We start from the raw sequence: 8,042 nt of genomic DNA, 5'->3' as shown, positions 1-8,042 counted from the left end.
ATTTATGGATCATTCTTTGCATTAATAATTGTTTTGTTGTTGTTGTTGTTGTTGTTTGAGTTTTTAATGAATTCAGAATGTAGATTTTATTATACTGAGTAATGCATTTTCAGTTTTGGCAAATTATTGTTCAGTGTCGTTTCATTACAGGGTTTTTACTTTTGGAATTTCATTCATTCATTCATTTTCTTGCCGGCTTAGTCCCTTTATTAATCTGGGGTTGCCACAGCGGAATGAACCGCCAACTTATCCAGCATTCGTTTTATGCAGCGGATGCCCTTCCAGCCGCAACCCATCTCTGGTAAACATCCACACACACTCATTCACACTCATACACTACGGACAATTTAGCATACCCAATTCACATGTACCACGCCTTTGGACTGTGGGGGAAACCGGAGCACCCGGAGGAAACTCCACACAGAACATGCAAACTCCACACAGAAACGCCAACTCGAACCAGCGACCTTCTTACTGTGCGGCGACAGCACTACCTACTGCGCCACTGCATTGTCCCACTTTTGGAATTTATATTTTTTAAAAACTCAACCTGGAATCTTTTATAGATTCTTCAATCTGTTTGCTAAATTAATAGAATATGTTTTAAACACTCCATAAGGAAGAAAATGGCCAAGTCATTCAGATTGTTGTTAAGTCTAAGAAATCAGTCTTTACTTTTTTATTTCATTTATTGTATTTAATAAGCAATAAAATCATTGTGGGATGGTTTTCAATGGCTATACTCCACTATTTAGAGCAAGGGAGGGCCCCAAAATGATCCTGCTTAGGGCCCCCACATATACAGGGCCAGGCCTGCAGTCAAAACATGGTCAACAATTTGGTAGAGCAGACAGTCAAAGGGTTAAAATATAACCTTTTAATTCCATAACAAATAATAGCCTATAAGGGACTTAGATCAATAAAAGTTGCCACATTCACAATTAAAGGAATTAGAAGCACTCGTATACTGTTTTATTTTTTTTGACAGCGTTGTCTTGTTTAGCCCTATTATTTAGTGTTTTCCCCTGCACGTGCAGCTGCGGGCAGAGCGCGTGGGGAAGGCGGAGTCAGACGCGGCGACGTCACGCATCAGGGCGGGGCCACACTATGCAGCATCGCAAGGAGGAAGAGCGAGAGGCAGCGCGCTGGAATTTGGCAACACAGATTCGCATGCACCACAACTGTGCCGATGGTAATATGGATTGACACAGCGCGTTCCGAGACGTGAGTACATTTGATCTGTGAAACAATCCGAAGAATGAGTCTGGAGTTTCTTTACTGGTTACACAACCAAGAGAAATGACCATAACGAAATGTGTTGTTTGGTTGATGTGTAGTGCGCAGGGAGGCGAACTGGAGATAAGTTACATTTGCGAGCTGTTTGTATGACTTGGCTGCTTTGCCATCTTATAATCGCTTCCCCTTTGTGAGTTTCTGCTATGTATGTATAGTAACAACCATAACTCCGACTTTCAAATCGAAAGCACCAGCACTAAGGTTGCTTTTTGGGGGAAAACAAATGTCTTTCATTGGCAGAAGAAGGTGAAAGTATGCATATGCGGTGCGACCTGACAGGCCGGTGTTTGTTTATCTTGCGATTATTTTGTAATTTATTATGTGACTTAAGCTTCCGAGTTGTTCATGCTTTGTCATAGTCATATATCCATCTAAGATTTGGCTTGTAAACTTGTCAACATTCTCAATACATGTTATTAGGCTGCTTAAAGGGACAGTACACCTATAAATGAAAAAAAAGTACACACACACTTGGGCTATCAAGATATTGAGGTAAAGTTAGTTTTATATTCGCATATTCTGACTTTCTCCTTAATATTGTGTATTCAGAATTTTTTTATTTTTTTTTTGCAAATTCTAAATAGTCTTTGGCTGCTAATATGATTCCCATATCAAAGTACAACATTGTTCATAGTCAATTAAATAGTGCTAATGTTTAGGGATGCGCGATATGGATTTTTTTGGCTGATATTGATAACCGTTAATATTAAGAACTGTAGGCCGATAACGGATTTATTAGCTGATAAATATTTCAAAATGTTATATTTTTATACAGTAAACAACTGATTTTATTTTAAAACTTCCTGAAAGTGTGATCTGATCTTATGAACTGAATAGCCTACTCAAAGCAAAAAAGCAATAATTTCAAAATTGCAAGGGGATTACATAGATATATTCACGATTTCACATAAACCAGCATGCCAAAAATAAATGATTTCCTTTTCTTTGCATAGCAAATTAACCTGGAACTTAACAGTTGCATAAAAATAATAGGTTAAACAACAAAATTGGATTTAGTTAACAAGCAAGTTAAATAAATATATTTTAAATAAAATGAAAATGAAAGAACTAAGAACTAAAACCAGCTCAGATGTTCTTGAATAAAATGTATTACAGTAATGTACAAATATTTAATGTTCCAAAAAGCGTTTTGAGAGGTGTTTTGACAGTTCAGAGCCACCGTTCAAGCGAAAAGCTAAATACAGATAGTATTACTTGCGACATAAATTTGTTCCATTTGTTTTTTTTTAAGATTGAACACATGATAAACATCCCGTGCGCTCGTTATAATCATTATAAATGTGCCGATCAAACTGAATACAATCTTACATTAACAACACATGGCAAGCAATGCTTTTGATAATAACAAATAATCATATTAGATTACAGTTGATTAACACATGCTATTATGTTTACACATGTAATATATTTCCTAAGGTGATTTAAACTAAAATACACAATGATGCTTTATCAAACATATCAATGATAAGGAACATGGTTACTTACTGAGTTATTAACGCACAGCAATGCCACACAAATAGAGGAGGGACTTTGAAGGAATACACAATGTGAGGAAAGCTCTATTATAGTGCACTTGATAAGTCTGAACAAGTTCAACCTACGCATGCACGAGGCAGGCAGTTTTGTACAATTCCATAATTTATCAGCTTAAAGATATCGGCCTAATTTAGACATCAGACCGATAACGATAACATTAAAAATAGCATTTATCTGCCGATAACGATATGGCCTCCGATAAATTGTGCATCCATACTAATGTTGTTTTGAAGTCATGATATTTCTGACAGAATATTCAAAGTAGCATGATAAACAGTATATGCACCATGTCACAAGTTGTCAGTGAACGAATGTGTGAATATAAAACCAACTTAACTTCAATAACATATTAATAATTTCTTTAGCAGGGTGTAAATTAACATTTTTAACTAATACTGTGGTCTTTGGTGGATTTTAAAAAGGAAGACAACACAATGTAAAACTCAACAGTCAACTTTATCAAATGAAATGAGTGTGGTTAACTCAAAATTGACTGAAAGTTAATTCTACTCAATTGAAAAGAGTTTTGAACTCGGGGTTGAAGGTAATGAGTTAATTAAATACCTCATTACTTTAACTTAAATAGAGTAAGTTCACAGTACTCATAATGATTCATTTTTTAACTGAAATGGTTTGAAGCAATCGGTTTCCTCAAATGGTTTGAGTTGCCTTAACTTATTGGGTTTTACAGTGCTCAGTTGGTTTGAGTTCACTTCATTTATTGGGTTTTACTGTGCTCAAATTGCTTCATTTACTCAAATGGAGTTCACAGTACTGATTAGGATTAGTTTTTGAACTTAAAAGGTTTGTTGCAATCGGTTTCCTCAAATGGTTTGAGTTATCTTAACTTTTTGGGTTTTACAGTGCAGCTATTGGCACTTTGAGAGTAAATAAAACAAAACCTTGATGATACATTGAGTTCTCATGAAGCAAAATAATCATTCTGTGAAAGAAGCTGAGCAATATTTAGACTTTAATGCCCTTTGCAACCTTAGTAAACAGTCTTTAAACTCACACTAAGCTCACATTGTTTACAGCTTTTGTATACTGTAGGTTACAGCATCTAGAATAAACACAAGAACAATTTTGATGTATTCAATGCAACATACGTGTCCTCCCTCTCTGTTGCTAACACAGTAATCTGTTTTAATAAATCTTACAAAACACATTCTAGATTATGTAGTTCTTGAAAATCTGGTGATTTTGTTTTAGATTAATGATTTTCAATATATATTTTATTGTTGAAAGAAGAAATGAAAACGTTAAAAGTTTCAGTTAAACTAAATTGTGGCTGTAACATAAAAAAGTGTCATTACAAAGAAAGATTTCTGAAAACATTAAGCAATTATTCTTTTAAAAAGGCAAACAAATATTGCAAGCAGTGATTATTCGGCTAAGCATACTCCTTTTTTGAGTGTACATTTGTTTTACTCTTGAATCAAAATCTGCTGTGTTTTGGACTAGGCTAGAACTTTTTGTGACCAACTCGGTTGAGTTATATTGCTACAAAACCCACAGCTTTGCCATTTTATGACAAGAATTATGTAGCAAAATATTGATGCAATGCATTGCAATGTCAGTTTCTGTATTTGTTACAGCTAGTGATCTCACAGAAATGGTCTGCAATAATAAGGGTTCGATTTATTTTGCTTGTACATAATAAATAACACATTTCTTTCACTGATTAGTGTTTATCTCATTCCCAAACACCCCTTCCATAAACAAAGCAAGACCTAATAGGGTTTGGCTGATTTACTCCCGATTGGAGTTTGATATTTCATGAAGCTGGCAGGCTGTTGCATAAGCACAGTTCAAGTGCAGTGTGCTTGATCACGCATTCGTTTGGGGATTTGTGGTAGTTTCACTCAGCTGAGATGGAAACCAGGACCATGTGCAAGAACCACACAGCAGCTTGTATTAAGTGGGATTTACATTAAGACTTTGTAACTCTAATGGCCAGACTTGTTAGAGTGTGTTCACATGGTGATATGAGCTAAAATTCATATCACAATATTTTCCACTGTCCATCAGATATTAGCCACGTTTTCATCCACCTATTTTTATGCGCATTTTGGATATGCGCATAACAAAATGGTTGATGGAAACGCCAAGACGTGCGTACATTTTGAAAATGAACATAAAAAAATATGTGCATAACTTAGTAGGATAAACTTTTTATTCGATAAAAAAAGATGCATAAACTACGCATAAACACATAGACTACGATAGAAACACTTTTACCAAACAAACTCCAGTATGTGCATTAAAAAAAAGTCACAAAAGAGATCATGTGATGGTAAAAATGTGTGTGAATGGACAAACCAGTAGGCTGACTACATTGCGAAACATCTGAAATGTTGTTTTGGTCATTCTAAAACTCCTTAACCATTTCAGTGTTAGTGTTATTATATTATATTATTAATTACCTCCAAAAACTGTCAAGAGCGTAAGTGCTCCGCATCTGACTTCAAACGTCACTGCACGCTCATTGCATGTTGGCATTTGTCTTCTGAGCTGCAAGTCATTTATTAAATAAAGAAAATACTTCCTCAGCTTCTCCTACCACAGCAAATTCCATTTTTACTTTTGATATTTGGCACCAGTTAATAAGAAAGTGACGATTTTGTTTGTTTTGACTAATTGGATGGAAATGCTGCTTTATTCGCACATCTTTTATGGGATATTCCAGTTTTGCACATAGTTAATTTGCATTTTTGGATGGATTAATATTATATCAGCTGTTGATATTATATTGGGAAATGACAAAAAAAGCTGAATCACATTTTAGTAGACCTTAGCAACAGGAAGTAGGCCAGTAGTATATGAATTAAATATTACATCAAATCAAATGTTTAATGTTTAGGAGATTAAAATGAATTATATTGCTTTCTACATAGAAAACATGGTACTTACAAACTCAGACGTTGAAGAGTAGGTTTAATGATGTACAGTTGAAGTCAGAAATATTATCCCCCCTTTGAATTTTTTTTTTTTTAATATTTTCCAAAAGATGTTTAACAGAGCAATGTTCACAGTATGTCTGATAATATTATTTATTCTGGAGAAAGTCTTATTTGTTTTATTTTAGCTAGAATAAAAGCAGTTTTTAATTTTTTAAAATTCATTTTAAGGTCAAAATTATTAGCCCCTTTAGGCAAATTTTTTTTTCTGATAGTCTACAGAACAAACCATCGTTATATAATAACGTGCCTTATTACCCTATCCTGCCTAGTTAACCCAATTAACCCAGTTAAGCCTTTAAATGTCACTTCAAGCTGTATAAAAGTGTCTTGAAAAATATCTAGTAAAAGATTATTTAATGTCATCATGGCAAAGATAAAATAAATCAGTTATTAGAAATGAGTTATTAAAACTATTATGTTTAGAAATGTGTTGAAAAAAATGTTTCTCTCCGTTAAAGAGAAATTGGGGAAAAAATAAACAGGGGGGTTAATAATTCAGGGGGCTAATAATTCTGACTTCCAACTGTATGCCTGTGTATGCAGATAACCTCTCTTTTGGTTCCTCAAACAGAGGTAATACAGGCTAAGTAGTCATAGCAGTTTATGCTCTTAAGAGTCTCCAGAGCAGGTTAAGGTTTTGGTTAAGCAGGTTTGCATTTGTTAATGTCTTCATTTCTTAATAAACACTACAAAATAATAGCACATTTTTGTAACAGAACTTTTTTAAATAAAATGTATTGCATGTGCAATTTTATTCTAAAAATAAAAGAATATTTATGCAATATGATCAAACATTGAATTAAAAAAAATTAGACTATTTCATAGTTATGATTTCATAGTAACATATTAACCCTTATGCACATGGTTTCCTCTTTCAGTGTGTAAAACAAAAACAGACAGTCAAAACGCACCCGCAGAGAAGCGCTAATCTGGTCATAGTTCTGCTTAATAAGTTCTGGTCTCCACAATTGCTGACATTTTAATAACATTTGTAATTTCTGAAGACACAACAGGGTATTTTCAAAACACTCTGTTTTTGCTGGTCAAAAATGCAGAAGTTGTGTGACACCAAGCTTACACTTTTAAAATTAACTAGCAGCAAGCAGAGTACATCTTTTTGTAAAACATACTTTGTCTTCTGTTGGGAAAAAAATGAAGCACAGAATAAATTCAAGCAACGCAATCTCACGATAATTCGTAAATTTTTGATTTAGTGGCTAATTCATATGAATTCGTACAATTTAGTACGATTTGCTCATCATTTAATGATGGTTTGGTTTAGAGGTGGGGTTGGGTGCCACGCCTCCTTTTTAAAATTGTACATTTTCATACGACTGAACTTGAACGAATATGAATTCGTGCGATTTAGCCACTAAACTTACAAAACGTAAAATACTAACATTTTCTCGTGAGATTAGGCTGATTCTAGAGAGAATCACAATGTGCTCTTGATGTAGAATCATATCTCGATTGGATTTACAGTATTGCCTCAAGTCTGATGCCGAATGTACACTGCCTTCAGCAGAGCTGCTTATAGCCAGGGCCAGACGAAATCTGCGAAATCTTGCTATTTCTGCGGAGAATTTTGGTAAAAATCTGTGGATTTCTGTGGAATTATTTTGGGAGTATTATAACTAAAACCTAATACATAAAATAAAAAATAATATCTTTTTAACTTTTATTTAATGTTTAAAATGCAAATCCAGTTAGATTCACATTATTTGGTAAACAAAGCAAGTCTCTCATATAATATATCTACTAAAAGACAGAAAATATTACTTTACAAACTGCATTGTACATAAATCAGATGAACATTTTCATATTAGTCAATAATATTACTGTAACTAATTTAAAAACTGAATAAATATAGATTTACACACATTTACTCAAGTAAATAAACAGAATTAATGATGGGCTAAAAATCTGCAGAAATCTGCTGAAAATCTGTGGAAAGTCTGCGGAATTCTGCGCACGCAGATTTTGTGTGGGCCTACTTATTGCTACACTTAATTAGCTTCATAATTGACATTTTGCAGCATCTTTACAATATTGAACTAAACTGAATCAACATTGAACTGAATATTGACATTGTTGTCAACTATAGGGCTAAGAATTAGATTTTGTGTCATATTTGGTATGGTTTACATTATTAGCCAGGTTTCCAACTTAACATAAAGCAAATCTTTTTCAAAGTTTGCAAAAAAAAAAAAAAAAATCCCAAATGTA

General features: G+C 33.8%; 1 protein-coding gene across 1 annotated transcript in view; it reads left to right on the top strand.

Moving 5' to 3' along the window:
• Positions 1 to 1,140: 1,140 nt before the first annotated feature.
• Positions 1,141 to 8,042, top strand: part of inpp4ab (inositol polyphosphate-4-phosphatase type I Ab) — a 110,710-nt gene continuing 103,808 nt past the window's right edge. Inside the window, 1 exon segment of the mRNA XM_056459690.1 lies at positions 1,141 to 1,224. The gene's annotated coding sequence lies outside the window, so the exon portion shown is untranslated.

This window comes from Danio aesculapii, chromosome 6 (assembly GCF_903798145.1).
Source record: "Danio aesculapii chromosome 6, fDanAes4.1, whole genome shotgun sequence".
Taxonomy (NCBI): domain Eukaryota; kingdom Metazoa; phylum Chordata; class Actinopteri; order Cypriniformes; family Danionidae; genus Danio; species Danio aesculapii.
This window is presented reverse-complemented; position numbering and strand designations above follow the sequence as displayed.